The 15614-nt window shown below is 45.2% G+C and overlaps 1 protein-coding gene and 1 long non-coding RNA gene across 3 annotated transcripts in view; one reads left to right on the top strand and one right to left on the bottom strand.

Moving 5' to 3' along the window:
- Positions 1–15614, bottom strand: part of ARMC2 (armadillo repeat containing 2) — a 286378-nt gene that overhangs the window by 236899 nt on the left and 33865 nt on the right. The gene's annotated exons all lie outside the window — the stretch shown is intronic.
- LOC141089558 (uncharacterized) overlaps positions 1–15614 on the top strand; it is a 30189-nt gene that overhangs the window by 969 nt on the left and 13606 nt on the right. The window contains exon 2 of one of the 2 annotated variants that reach the window (XR_012232325.1): positions 312–785. This is a non-coding gene — a long non-coding RNA (uncharacterized lncRNA). Of the gene's footprint in view, positions 1–311; positions 1226–15614 lie in introns of those variants that run through there. The other variant, XR_012232324.1, reaches the window with a different exon arrangement.

The following is a 15614-nucleotide window of genomic DNA, read 5'->3' on the forward strand; positions in this document are numbered from 1 at the left end:
CTGATTCTGAGATTGTACTTCATGTTGGTAAAATTTGTTCAATATGACTTGTGTTTATTGTTAAAACTATCTGAAATTCAGTGAAGACTTAACATTTCACAATTTGCAAACTTTTAATTCCTATACCCATAAACCAGAGATTAATGTCACACAAAATAGTTAATAAATAACATTTCCACGTTTACTTTACATCAGCACAATTTTCTAAACATAAATATTTTCTTTGTAGTAAGCTAGAAGGGTTAAACGTTGACGAGCGATTTCTCATTTTTCCAACAAAACTTATAAAACCAATTTTTTTTTTTTTTTAGGACCACATCACATTTGAAGTGACTTTAGGGAGGAATATATGACAGAAAATACTCAAAAGTGACACCATTCTAAAAAATGCACCCTTCAAAGTCCTCAAAATCACATTCAAGAAGTTTATGAACTCTACTGCTTCACAGGAATTAATGCAAATAAATATTTCACTTTGGCCCCACATTTTTTATTTTCACAAAGTTAACAAGAAGAAATGGAATGGACCCTAAAATATGTTGTGCAATTTTTCCTAAGTGCGCAGATGCCCCATTAGTGGTGGAAAATTACTGCACGGCTCAGAAGTGACTCTGTTTGACTTTTTGAACTCTAATATGGTTGGAATCTATAGCGGATGCCATGTTGCATTTGGAGAGCTCCTGATGTGCCTAAACAGTGGAAACCCCCCAACAAGTGTCCCCACTTTGGAAACTAGACCCCCTCAAGGAATCTATCTGAATGTGTTGAGCATCTTAAAATCCCAGGTGCTTCACAAAAATGTTTTTAGCCCTATATTATTATTATTATTATTATTATTTATTATATATTATTTTTTTTTTTTTTTTTTTTTGTGCAAAGTCTACTCAGTTTGCAGATACCCTATATGTGGGAGAAAACTACTGTTTGAGCACACGGCAGGGCTCAGAAAGGAAAGTGACGTTTTGAAATGGAGACTTTGATGAAACGGTCATGCAAATGTCATATTGCATTTGGAGAGCCCCCGATGAGCCTAAACAGTGGAGCCCTCCCTTTTTGCAATCTAAGCCCCTCAAGGAATCTATCGACATGTGGGGAGCAGTTTGAACCCAGGTGCTTCACTAAATTTGAACTGAAAATATTTTTCCTATAAAAATGTTTTTACCTCCTATTTTTTCATTTTCGCAAGCATAGCAGGAGAAAATAAACCTTAACTTTTATTGTGCAATTTCTCTTACGTACACTGATACCCTATATGCGTGTTCTGCCCTCTGAATAGGCAAATGTGTTTGCGCTAACTAAACTAGCACATAATACAATCTAGTGGTGGCTGAATTTATAGCTGTCTTAAATAGCATTTACAGCCTGTGTCTTCAACAGAAGTGTTGCAGTGGGATTGAAGCAATGCATTGTTGGAATGAAGCAATGTATTCTGGTATGAGGGAGATGCCATTTTCTTCTGTGTATTTCATAAGGGCACACGTGTTTATCTGTCCTCCTGTAACTCCCCTACTTGAGTTCGTTATCTGGGTAAAGCATATCTGGTAAGATTAATCTTTCTTGCAATGCAGTTTTGTTCAGAGATGTTGTTAACTGTATGGCAGCCAGTGCACAGCAGATGTAATTAGACATCTGTGTATTTCTATGTAAAGTTTGCATCACACTATATACTTCCTGGAATTGTTGGTTGTGTGATCATCTGCCCAATACTTACCCATGTCGTTTGTATTCTTTATAGTTTTACCGCATGTTCTGTACTCTTCACCCATAAACAAGTTAGACTACAGAGAATGGTCTGCTTATTTTGGAAGATAGAAGGTGGTTTATGCTGTGTGCTAGAGTGCACACCGTGTCAACGTGTATGAAGGCAGAACAATGTGGTTGAAAACTACTTATGAGGCACAAAGTTCAGAAGGGGAAAAAGCTCTATATTGTAATTCAGATTTTGCTGGAATGGTTTGAGCGTGCCATGTCACATTGGCAGAGCCCCTGAGGTGCCAGAACTACAACAAAAAAGTGACCTCACTTTACAAACTACACATCACAATGAATTCATCTACGAGTGCAATGAGCATTTTATTATGCTTTTGCTTATATTGCGCTATCTTATTCCACAGTGCTCTATGTACATTATCATCACTCTCCCCTTATGGGGCTCACAATCTAAACTCCCTATCAGTATGTCTTTGGAGTGTGGGAGGAAACCGATGTATACCCACGCAAACACAGGGAGAACATAAACTTCATGCAGATGTTGTTCTTGGTAAGATTTTAACCCAGGACCCCAGTGCTGCAAGGCTGCAGTGCTAACCACTGAGCCACCACGCTGCATGTTGATACTACATACACCACACAGAATTTTATGCCATTGCGTGGTGAAGAAAAAATACATTTAAACAATTGAAATGTTTTTAGCCCCAAGGTTTTAATTTTTCTAAGGGCTAATAAGAAAAAATGGACCTCAGTTCGTTGTGCAATAATACCCTACATGTAATCGGGAAATACTACGATGTGATTCGGAATGGATGGAGCGCTATTTGCTTCCTGGAGCGCAGATTTTCCTAAAACAGTTTGCCGACTATACAGAATCCCTAAGCGCTAGAAGAGCAGAATCCCTTCTCAAGAGACCCCATTTTGTAAATTATGCCACTTTGGAAATTTATCTACAGGTATAGTGATGATTTTGATTCCATATTATTTTTATTTTTTTTCATGCAGTGAGGTTCCGGACTTTCCTTTTTTGTGCCTATTTGCCCTGATCCATGATGGAGTCTTGTATCTCGCCCTGCCATGGAACTTCCTGTCCTGATTATTTAAGTCCAGGTCGTGTGCTCCTCTTTTTATTTTTTTTTCTTGAGTATTTAATTGTTGTTGGCTCCTGCTGTTCTGCTGACGGACTCCCTGCTGCTTGTTACTTGGTGCTCTGCCTCTCCTCGTTCTGCTGCCTACAGTCCTCTGGGCATCTCCCTGATGCGCTACTGTCTGTGCTTAACTACTGTCTGGACTTCTAGTTGGAGCTATTCGCCTTTGGAACTGCTGTTGCCTTTAATGAATCCTGACATCATCTCCTCTAGGTCTGTGTTTGTGTGGGCTGCTGTGCGGAACTTCCATGTTTAAGTGCCAAGTGCATTCCCACCTTTTATGATTGCTGGACTTCTACACTTTAGTGCTGTGTGCGTGCTCATATCACTGGACTGCCTCATTAAATGCAGTGTGCTTACATACTTTCTGCTGGACGCCAACATTTAGTGCCTTGCACACACCTGCGTTATATTACTGTTGGACTGGTTATATTAGCGGTCGCGCCCCACTCGTCAGTTACTCTTGACATTTCTATATTGAGCTGTGTTTTCGTTACAATTGCAGGAAGTGGGGGGGCGTGGCCTAGCAGCATGTGAAGACGTGGGTCTGCTGAGCTCCCACACAGTTACTGATTATTGCCGCTATATCCCCACAGCACGGTCAGTAACTAACCTGTGTGCATTCCTGAGACCTGCGGGTACCGCTGGACAGAGACATTCAGCCTCTAGCCCTATATCATGCCAAAAAAAGTCAGAGAAGAGTGACCAGTGAGCTGGGGCCTGGGTCCCAAGATGGCACCGCTACCACAACGCGTGCTCTGGAGGAAGCAGCTGCAGACAGTGAAGCCAGTAACAGGGAGGTGGCAGCCCGGCTGAGATGCTTTGCCAGAGTGGAGGAGGCAGAGCGCAAACCCCTCCAGGAGTCAGATGAAGAGCTGGAGTCTGTAGGTGGAGGTAAGGATCCGGAGGTGGGGGAGAGGAGGAGGCCACAGGCTCTGGAGATCGGGAGAAGCGGGATGCTGCGGCCAGCTGGGGAGAACTAGTGGAGCAAAACAAAAGCCAGCTCCAAGCCCGGCAGCTACAAATGCCAACTGAACCTACCATCAAAGATGTGCTGATGGCAGTTATGCAGTGTGGGTCTGCTATCTCTTCTGTGCTCACTTAGCTGGGTTATTTACAAGAATCCATGCAAAATGTGAGGCATGAACTTAAAGACAGAACCGAGAAACTTGAGAAACGAGTCGGAGTTGTGGAGGGTACTGTGTCTAAGGCAGCGCAGCATCATAAAGAACTTAAAAGAGATATGATTGCTGTGTGGGCCAAAACTGATGACCTAGAAAATAGGTCTAGACGGAACAACGTCCGCATTGTTGGCATGCCTGAACGTTATGAAGGCAAAAATCCTACTGTTTTTATTGAAGCCTGGATAAAGGAGAAAATAGGAGCTGATAATCGAACTCATTTATATGCTGTGGAACGTGCTCACAGGGTTCCTACCCGCCCTCCTCCTCCTGGATACCAACCGAGACCTATCTTGGCTAAAATCAACTACAGGGACAGGGATAATATCCTTAGATACTCAAGGGAACATCCTGACCTTTCTATTGATGGCTCCAGAGTTTCTTTTTACCCTGACTTTTCCCCAGAAGTCCAAAGAATGAGAGCTAAATTTATGGACATCAAAAAACGTCTAAGGGTCATAGGTATCCGATATTCTATGATATTCCTGGCCAAGCTGTGGGTCGAGGCCAGGAACAAAATTCACTTTTTTTCTGGATGCTAAAGATGCTGTGGACTGGCTGGATCTAAATGAACAGCAGCTGAGGAAGTATGAGGAAGACCGGGAATGAGGCTGATGATGTATTTGCTACTTTGGTCACTTCTGCGCTGTCTGGTGTCTTGACTTTCGGTTCTGTTGTAGGAAACTGCTTGACATGTTGTCGCTTTGCAATAGATGGTTCCCATGTGCTGTGGGGACTCATCCTGTTATGTGTGGGCAGCAGTTAGGAAGTGAAACGCCAGTTAACTAATGTGGAAGGGAATAACATCTCCCTTGTTTGAAATACCCTTGGCACTGCCGGGGGATATGTTGGGGAGAGTTTGGGGGGGGGGAGTTTTATGGGTTTGTCGGGTCCTATGTAAATTTTGTGAACAACAAGTTCTACTATGACACGGTGGATATTGGTACCGACTGTACATCGACTTGAGAATGGGTGACGTTAAAATACTTAGCTGGAATGTTAGAGGGCTAAAGTCCCCAGTAAAAAGGCAGGCCGTATTTTCCTTTATAATGGATCAGAAGCCAAATGTTATATGCTTACAAGAGACGCATCTTACTCCTGAGACACTTGATATATTAAATAAGAGGTGGGTACAGTATGGGTATCATCCCACGTACTCTCAATACTCCCGGGGAGTTAGCATACTGGTCTGTACAGGTGCCCAGTTTACATGCAATCAGGTGGTGGTGGACACGGAGGGGAAATTCGTCTTTCTATTCTGCAAACTCTTTGCCAAGATGATACTCATTTCTATATACATCTCTCCCCCCCCCCCCCCCCCTTATATGGTGGTGGGAGATTTTAATGTTTTGGACACTCACTGGGACAGAGGTAATCATGCACCCCCTGAAACCGGGAGGTAATTGTACACCTTTCGGAGTTTTGTTACAGGAGCTAGCCCTGACTGACACATGGAGAAGTCGTAATCCTGATGTCTACCAATATTCATGCTTCTCCTGTACCATTGCCTCAGTGTCACGCATTGATTTTGAAATGGGTGATGATTTGATGCTGAGAAAAATTTTAGACGTTAATTATTTGCCGAGAAGTGTCGGATCATTCGCCCATGTTCACTACAATCAAGGGGGGGGGGGGGATAATGGGTTGACAACTAAACCGTTATGGCGACTTAATCCATTTTGGCTGCAGCTAGTGGATAAGAATGATAGCTTTAGCTTTGAGATGCAGGAACATCTCAGGTTTAATTTGGGTTCAGCATCTAGTTTGACTGTCTGGGAAACTTTGAAGGCATACCTGCAGGGCATGTATATATGTGAGATTTCAAAGCTTAAATCCAATTCCAGAGCAGAATTTCAGCTTAAACTTCATGAGCTGGAGGATGCGGAAAAGGCTCTCTCCATGCGGTTCACTCCCGTCACGCAGGAGGCTAAAAGAGGCACAGTTGAAGGTGACTAAAATGACGCTAGAAATTGGGAAATGAAAACATATGTTTCAGTCAGTTCAATATTTTGAAAATGCGGAGAGTGTTGGTCATTTGCTCTCGGTTATCACTTCAGCACAGCAGGGGTCCTCGTTTATAGCCGGCCTTCGGAATGTGAGTGGGCAACTTTTCAATAACGCACCAGGTATTTTGGAGACTTTTTATACTGAGTTATACTCCTCACACACCAAGGCCTCGACTGAAGACCTTGACAACTTTTTGGGGCCCGCTAAATTCCCATGTCTAACAGGCGAGGCGTATGCTTGATGAGCCGCTGGACTTGGGGGAGCTTGAAGAGGCTTTGGGATCTATGTCCAATGGTAAGGCGCCGGGGGTGGATGGCTACCGGTTGATGTGTACAAAAAGTATAAATCTGTACTACTCCCTACCTTGCTGGCTGTATTCAATGATAGTTTCAGTTCTGGGGCTCTCCCGTCTTCTATGCGGGAAGCTATAATTACTGTGCTGCAAAAAAAGGATAAAGACCCGATCTCCCGGCGTCATATAGACCCATTTCCCTCCTGACGGTGGACATTAAGCTCCTGGCGAAGGTTTTGGCCACTCGACTTTCGAAGGTGGAATCGTTAGTGCATTCGGATCAGACGGGTTTCATGCCTCGTAAGTCTACGGCCATGAATATTAGGCGATTGTATTTGAAAATGCAGATAATGTGGGGTGCCGCCAAGGCATTTGGCAGTGTAGAGTGGACTTACCTCTGGGCTACACTTCGCTGTATGGGGTTTGGTCCGGGTTTTATTAGCTGGATCAGGCTCCTATATTCCAATTTAGAGGCGGGCAGATTTAAACCTTGAGCGTCTATATACCCTACAGTCCTTCTCATGATTAAAGTGTGGGATAAAATTAAACAGTTAAGAGGAATCACGGGTTTCACAAAATACTCCCCTATTTGGGATAACATGTACTTGCCGCAAATGAGATCGCTTAAAGGTTTTGCGCAATGGAGGCGAATAGGTATCTGGTGGCTGTCGCAATTAGTGGAGGATGGGGTTTAAGTCCTTAGAGTGTTGGAGCGGGAAATCCCGTCTGTGTGTCAATGTTCTTCCAGTATCTGCAGTTGCGACATGCCTACACAGTGCAGGACCAAATGAATAGTATATCTATACACCAGGATGCTATTGTCAGCAGGCTCGGGCTGCAGGCATCCTCTAGGGGTTTAATCTCATTTGTGTACGGTGGACTTCTTTCAATAGTTTTGGTGAGGCATCCGATAGGAGCGCTGGCGAAGTGGGAGCAACAGTTGGGCGATATTTCAGAGGATCAATGGGAAACTATTCTGCAGCTGGTCCCCAGGCTGTCTCTTAGTGAATCCAATCGTTTGTCCCAACTATATATTCTTTATAGAGTTTATAGAACCCCTAAATGGTTATTTGATATGGGGATGAGGACGGATTCGCAGTGCCCTAAATGTGCGCACGAGAATGCTGATATCTTGCATATGTTGTGGACGTGCCCCTGCTTGCAGGTATTTTGGATTCTGGTCCTTAATTTGATTCATGTGACTACAGGACAGGATATCCCGCGAGACCCCGTTGTCTGTGTCTTGGGTTATGTGGAGGATGTGGGAGGAGATGAATACCTTCAAACCGCAGTTGCCAGAATGCTTTATGCTGCTAGGAAACTGATGACACCTTGTCTGAAATCCAATGGTATGCTATCTCGGACAGAATATATTAATAAATTAAAGTATATACTTTATAGAGAAAAAGCCATATACCTTAAGAGGGGACGACCGAATACTTTTGAGCAAATTTGGGCTGGTTGGCTGGACATCCCGGGACTACCGGCAGCGAACCTATTCGTCTAAATAGTTGATTTTGGTCGACATTTTTATCCACTGTGTCTATGTGCATGTATTTTATATTTTCATAAGGTTTGTGCTTTTCTGTATAATTTTCTTATTTCTTTTGTGGACCGGGCTGGGGGTGTGGTTGGGGGGGGGGATGGATGGTGATAGTTTTTCATCTGTTAGTTTTTATTAACATTTTCATTATAACAATCTGATTAAAAAAAAAAAACAATTGCAGGAAGTGCTGTTAGTTTTCTTGCATCGTTCCATATTGTGCTGTGTTTTCGTTACTATTGCATGAAGTGCCCCGTTAGTTTTGCTACACTTGTTAAATATACTTATTTGCATCAACTTTGGTCTCTGTGTCATATTATCCCACGCAATCAGATTCCAAATGGCAGATCAGCTTCCTCCTTACGGACCTTATGATTGTCCCATTGATCTGCTTCCGGGGGCAGCTATTCCACTCAATGTCTACCAGCTAGCAGGTTTTGAAGGAATACATTGATAACCATCTGGAATTGCTACCCTTTACCGTTGATTCCTGAACTGCTGGAAAGAGTATGACATGCTAAGATCTTCTCTAAGCTGGATCTTCGAGGAGCGTATAATTTGATTCGGATCTGCTCTGGAGATGAATGGAAGACTGCATTTAGATGTTGGTATGGGCGTTTCAAATATCTGGTGATTCCTTTCGGTCTCTGCAATGCTCCAGCAACTTTCCAACATCTGGCTATTGATATTTTTAGAGATCTGTTAGACCATTTTATTGTGATCTAGCTGGACAATATTTTACTTCTTTTTTTTTTTTTTTTTTTTTTTTTTTTTTTTTTTTCCCCTGACTCATTGCAGTAACAGCAGGAGCATGGTAAAAACTGTCCTGAAATGTCTGAAAGAAAAAGAATCCTCTCTAAGCCTGAGAAATGTGGATTCCAACCCACAGAGATTCAATTTTTGGGGTATGTCATCTCGCCACAGGGGCTTAACATGGAGGCAGAGTAAGATTTTGATTGGCCCGCACCTAAAAATGTCAAGGAGGTGCAGCGTTTCATTGGATTCGCAAATTTTTATAGACTATTTATTCATAATTTCTCTAGTCACCTTCCACGACAGCCATATCGGAAGATGTCTCCCTGCCCTAATGGGGGACAGGAAACACACAAGAGGTTAAATAACCCTCCCCTCCCTGCTACCTCCAGTGTTTTTCCTGTCCCCCTATGGGGCATGAAGAGGTCTTGATAGTGCTGTCATGGCCGGTGACCGGAGGCACTACACCATCTACCTGTAGGCCGGGCAGCCAATGGTCGGGGGCTCTGCTCTCCGGTGGGAAAGGCTGCTCCAGTTTCCGTTTCGTATGGTAATCAGGACCCCACGTGCCCCCTCCGTGGGGTAAAGTGGGCCGGTGCTGTGCGGCCGGGGTCCTAGAACTCATCGGCATCCTCTTCCCTCATGCGGCTGTATCCAGGGCCACGCGTGTGGGCAGACTGGGAATCCCTGACGCACCGAAAGGGACACCGAGCCAGCACCGAACTTCCGGTCTAGCTCCCATTGCGTTCCAGGCTGGAACAAATGTGCGGCCGGTGTGTGTCGGGCGGTCCCGGAAGTCTGTGGGATGGGGCAGTCGGTGTCCCAATCGTGTCACTGCTGGGGCTCCCTGCATCACCAGGTGTCGGGTGAGTGAGTCCCGATCAACCCCACAGCTTAATGCCAGAAGTCCGTGGGATGGGGCAGCTGCTGAACAGCTTGCAGCTACTAAGCAGCTGGAGGATTAGGGGCGACTGAAGACTGCCTCCACCTGTGGACCGAGGGAAGGAGGAGCATAGAACTCGCTGGTGTACTTCGGTTATATATACCCTGGTCTGGGTGGGTCCAGGTAAGGCCATTACCTGCACAGGTTAGTGTGACACACTGACCATGGACGGCGACAAACCCATACTGCCTGCTTCTGCGGAGCCCAGCGTTCACCCTCCTACTATAAATAGCGGGGTGGGTCCCCCCTTTTCTGTCCCAGTAGTTCCTGAGGTGAGTTAGTATGCCTCTCTTTTAGGGAAACAAGGCCTCTGCCCTTAAAAAGGGTAAACCACCAAGCTGCATGTGTGTGTGGGTTCCAGTCTTTCCTCTACATATAGGAAGATACTTTGTCAGCCCTGCACAGACAATATTTTACGTGCAGAGCAGCCCTCCCTACTGGATAGTATAAAGCTGCTCAGACAGGAAGTCCAATCTTCTCTGACGACATTTTCCCAGACCCCGACACCACAGCCCCCTCCTCCTAGGAAAAGGAAAATGGCGCCCGTGGAATCAGACTCTGACTCGGGCAAGATTGATACCTCTAACTCAGAGGATGCTTGGGAAAATGAGGGTTCCACTTCCACCCCCAAATCCAATAACAAAAAATACAATTTCTCTTCCGAAGATATGGGAGAATTAGTTTGATGAGGGAAACTATGGGATTGGAAGAGGAGGAAGTGGAATACTCCTATACAGGATGAGATGTTTGGGGGGCTGAAGCTTAAAGCCCAAAAGAGGTTTTTCCATTCACGAAAATATCCGTAACTTGGTTATGCAGGAATGGGCCCTCCCTGAGAAGGGACTTGGCGTCCCCTAAGAATTAAGAAATAGGCTTCCCTTAGATGGAGATTGCTCCTTATGGGAAGTCCCTAAGGTGGACGTGCAGGTGTCCAGGTGTTCCCTTTGAAGATTCGTCTCGGCTCAAAGATCCCATGGATCGGCAGATAGTTTGCTAACAAAATCCTGGGACACTTCCACGACCCTGCTTAAAGCCAATATAGCCTCTACATGTGTAGTCAGGTCCCTGTTCCCCTGGCTTCGTATGTTGGAGGATCATCTTACTCAGGGGACCTCCAGGGAGGAAATCCTTGACTCTCTTCCCCTATTACAAAAAGCTACAGGGTTCCTAGCTTCTTCTTCTGCTGAATCCGTCCGGGTAGCAGCAAAATCTGCAGTCCTCTCCAACTCAGCCAGGAGAACACTGTGGCTGAAATCTTGGGGAGGAGACTTTATGTCAAAAACAAAACTGTGTGATCCCCTTTCAGGGAAATTATATATTCTGCCCAGCCCTGGACAGTATGCTGGGAAAACGCCACCGATAAAAAGTCACTTCGGGAACAAAAGAAACCTAGAAACGTTGATTCAAAATGGAGTCAGTCAAGTCAGCAATCCCTCTCATAGGACAGAACTGGGTGATGGCGACAACAGGCGAGAGGGACGCCTACTATCGTGTCCCGATTCATCCAGACCACAGGAAATTCCTCAGGTTTGCGGTTTCCCAAGGTCACCAGGTCAACCATTACCAATTCAATGTCCTGCCGTTCGGCGTGTCATCTGCTCCATGCGTTTTTACCAAGATTATGGCGGAGGCAATGATCTTCATTTGTCAGCAGGGAATCTGCATTATCCCATACATAGATGACCTTCTAATAGTGGCTCCATCCATAACTCGCTTGAACCAAGACGTGGAGAGGACCCTGGAAATTTTACAGTCCCTGGGTTGGATCCCAAACTTGGAAATGTCAGACCTTCATCCTTCAGCGAAGAAGTTCTTGGGGATATTCCTGGACTCAGAAGAGAGAGAGAACATCTTTTTTGCCCAGGGAGCAACAGCTCAACCTTGTTCAGATGATCTCCAGGTTCAGGGATCAGAGAGCACCAACCCTGAGGGACTCAATGTCCATCCTAGGATCACTTACAGTGTGCATCCAGACAGTCTTCTGGGCTCAGGCCCACACTCGGATTCTTCAGTCCCATGTGCTCCGGCGTTCAAGGATGTATTGGAACACGCTGACCAAGAGAACCCCCCCCCCCCCTTCCTGGTCATGTAAGGTCTTCTTTCCTATGGTGGTTGGACTACCAGAACCTCCATTGGGGAGTCAGCTGGGATCAGCTTCCCCTAAAAATACTCACCTCAGACGCCAGTCAGGGAGGCTGGGGTGCTATAGTGGAAAGATCACACTTTCAGGGGGTTTGGACCCCAGACATCAGAGCCAGCTCCTCAAATATGAGAGAACTAAAAGCGGTAGAGGAGGCGTTGAATGCAGCATCAACCCTCATCCGAAATCATGTATGCGTCTACTCAGACAACGTGACTACAGTGGCCTTCCTTCGAGACCAAGGAGGCACGAAAAACTTCAATCTAAAATTAGTGGCTGCAAGAATTTTTTTTCCTGGGCAGAAAACCATCTGTTGTCCCATATCAGCAGTACATTTAAGGGGATCGGACAATGCGCAGGCGGACTTCCTCAGCAGGAGGGACGTTCACCCCGGGGAATGGTGCCTGGACCAAAAGGTATTTTTGTCTCTGGTGTCAAGGTGGGGGAATCCCGATGTGGATCTTTTTGCCAGCAGTCAAAACACGAAGGTGGAAATATATAATTATTATTATTTTTTTTTATTTTTTTTTTCCCCCTCAGTCCCACCGACGAGGCATGGGGGAGTAGATGCCTTCTCCCATCCTTGGCAGTTCGGTCTGGCTTATGCCTTCCCACCGATTCCCATACTAGTGAGGACACTACAGAAAATACGTTCAGAGCACATTACTACAATCCTGGTTGCTCCCATGTGGCCAGGGAGAAGCTAGTACGGAGCTTTACTGAACATGGCTCAAGATGGCCCAATACTTCTGCCCCAGAAGGTCGACCTCCTTCACCAGGGTCCTCTGCTACACCCAGACCCACGCAGATTGAACCTTGCAACCTGGCTACTGAAGCCAGAATTCTGAAGGCTAAAGGCCTCTCTGAGGAAGTAATACGAACTCTACAAAAATGTAGTCACTGGTTTCCTATCTCCCATCTATGGGAAGGTTTGGAAAAAATCTTCATCCTGGTGTTTCCCAGATACTCCAGATCCCTTCCATCCTAATATCGCACAGATCTTAGATTTTCTTCAAAGTGGCTTAGATCTGGGACTCGCACCCAGTACACTACAGGTCCAGGTGTAATCTTAGTTCATTTTTTTGATCAAGTTCTGGTGAGCCATCGTTGGGTCAAATGCTTCATGACCTCAGCAACTAGAATCCGTCCTAGACTCTGTAGTCAAGTTCCCCCCTGGGACTTGAATCTAGTTCTTAAAGGATTAACCAAGGATCCGTTTGAGCCTCTGTCATCCATGACTCTAAAGAAATTAAAACTTAAAACTGTTTTTAGTAACAATTACTACCGCGAGGCGCGTAAGAGAATTACAGACCTTGTCAATACAAGAACCCTATTTAACTATCACGGAGGATAGCATTATCCTGAGATTAGATCCCTCCTTTATGCCTAAGGTAGTCTCGAAATTTCATAGCATCCAGGACATTGTATTACCTTCCTTCTGTCCAAATCCCTCCAATGCGAAGGAAGAAGTCTTCCACACCCTTGACGTCTGTAGGGTGGTTCTCTTCTACCTCCAATAGACTGAGATTTGGAGAATTGACCAGAATTTATTCAGTTTTCCTCACGGAATAAAGGCAAAAAGCGGCAAAGAATACAATTGCGAATTGGATCAGACAAGCTATCAGCTTGACATATTCATCACAGAACGTTCCACCTCCTACATCTCTGAAATCCCATTCTATCAACTTCATGGGCAAAGAGGGAAAGCATCTGAGCAGATATGCAGAGCCGCCACCTGGTCGTCTGTCCATACATTCACCAGACACTATATAGACTAAATTTCAACAGGGATTTGGCAGACGAGTTCTGCAGGCTGTCGTCCCTCCCTAAGAAATTAGTTGTTGGTTCTTCTCTGATATGGCTGTCGTGGAAGGTGGCTAGAGAAAATAGAATTGGTCTTACCGGTAATTTGGTTTCTAGGAACCTTCCACGACAGCATTAATTTCCCTCCCTATCTGATACTCTTATTGGATGATTCCTGTTCTTTGGGGGTAACTATACATGCTAGTGTGTCTAGAAAAAACACTGGAGGTAGCAGAAAGGGGGAGGATTATTTAACCTTTTGTGTGTTTCCTGTCCCCCTTTAGGGCGGGGAGACATCCGATATGGCTGTCGTGGAAGGTTCCTAGAAACCAAATTACCGGTAAGACTAACTAATTCTACTTTCTCTGCGATTTCTTCAATCCATTACACAGCTAACCAAGAAGGAAAACACTTTCTTGTGGACCTCACAGGCTCAGGTAGCCTTTAGTTGTGTTAAGTCCCGGTTTACTTCTGCACCTGTACTGATTCGCCCTAACCCAGCACATCCTGTCATCGTGGAAGTGGACACTTCAGACTGTTCTGAGGCCCATCCTCTCACAAAGAACAGGAGACAAGGGTCTAACATCCTTATGCCCTTTTTCTTTTTTCTCGCAGACTTTCCGCTGCAGAGAAGAACTATGATGTGGGAGATAGAGCTTCTAACCATTATCGCTGCATTTAGGATTAGAGACACCATCTGCAGGGGGCAGCACAACAAGTTATTGTGCTCACTGATCATCGCAATCTGGAATATCTTTGATCTGCTAGATTTCTTTCTCCAAGGAGGCTCATTGGAGTCCATTTTTGAACCAATTTAATTTTGTCATTTCGTACCGCCCAGGGTCACGTAATGGGAAAGTGTATGCTTTGTCCCAAAGTCATGCCCCGTCCAATATCCTCTTGTCTGATGCCAACTTTGTCGGAGTCATTTAGAAGGACTTATGGAAGACCATTAAGGAGTCCTATGACGCAGACCCATTTCTCACCAACCCGACTGCTGATGTGAACTTGGTTCTCAAAAACAGTATGTCAAGTTTGTCCATTACTCCAAGTTGGCTGGTCATCAGGGGGGGGTACAGAAGACACAGATGTTCCTCAGCCAGTTTTTTTGGTGGCCTACCTGTTTGAAAGACGCGAAGAGCTACTTTCTCTCTTGTGAGGTATGTGCACGCTTTAAGACTCCTCGTGTATCACCTACTGGTTTGCTATAACCATTACCCGTCCCTCTCGCCCTTGGGGGTCTATTTCGATAGACTTTATAGTAGAATTGCCCACCTCTGGTGGAAAGAATTCTATTCTGGTGGCTATAGATAGCCTTACTAAAGCTGCCCACTTCATCCCTTTGTACTGGTCTTCCCTCGGCCAGTAGATCTGGTCATCCAGAATGTGTTCCGGCTGCATGGAGTTCCGGACGAAATCATCTGATTGGGGAGTGCGGTTTACTTCCAGGTTCTGGAAGGAATTCTGTTCTGCGCTTGGTGTTAAAAGTTTGTCTTCTGCGTATCATCCTCAGACTAATGGTCAGACGGAGCGACATAAGACTCTGGAAAAGTATCTTCAATGGCTAATATAGCATTAGCAGGATGATCGGTTGGAGTTGCTTCTGCTAGCAGAATTTTGTTAAGACTCTGAGTTCATCTACTAAGGTAACACCCTTCTTTGCCAACTTGGGTTATGATCCCAGTATTCTTCCCAGATCCCCGATCAATGCATTGGTGCCTGCAGTTCATGAGAGGTTGGCGGCAATGAGACAGAATCTGGAAATCTTAAATGAATATCTACTTCACAGGAGAGATCTGCCGATGGTTTTCAGAGGCCTGCACCTATGTTCAAGATAGGGGACTCTGGCTATCCACAAAAAAACTTGACATACAACGTTCCATCACAGAAACGGGCAAAAATTCATTTGCCCGTTCAAGAGCTCTGGGATCGTGAGTTCCGTTGCCTGTCTGAAGTTACCAAGGACCTTGAAGGTACATCCTGTATTTCATGTCTCCCTATTAAAACCAGTGTCTCCAAATACTTTTCAGGGTCACACTACGCCTCCTCCTCAGCCTGTGTTGGTGGATGGACAAGAACAGTTTGTTGTGAAGA

This window comes from Dendrobates tinctorius, unplaced genomic scaffold (assembly GCF_039654945.1).
Source record: "Dendrobates tinctorius isolate UK_male_01 unplaced genomic scaffold, ASM3965494v1 ptg000046l, whole genome shotgun sequence".
NCBI lineage: Eukaryota > Metazoa > Chordata > Amphibia > Anura > Dendrobatidae > Dendrobates > Dendrobates tinctorius.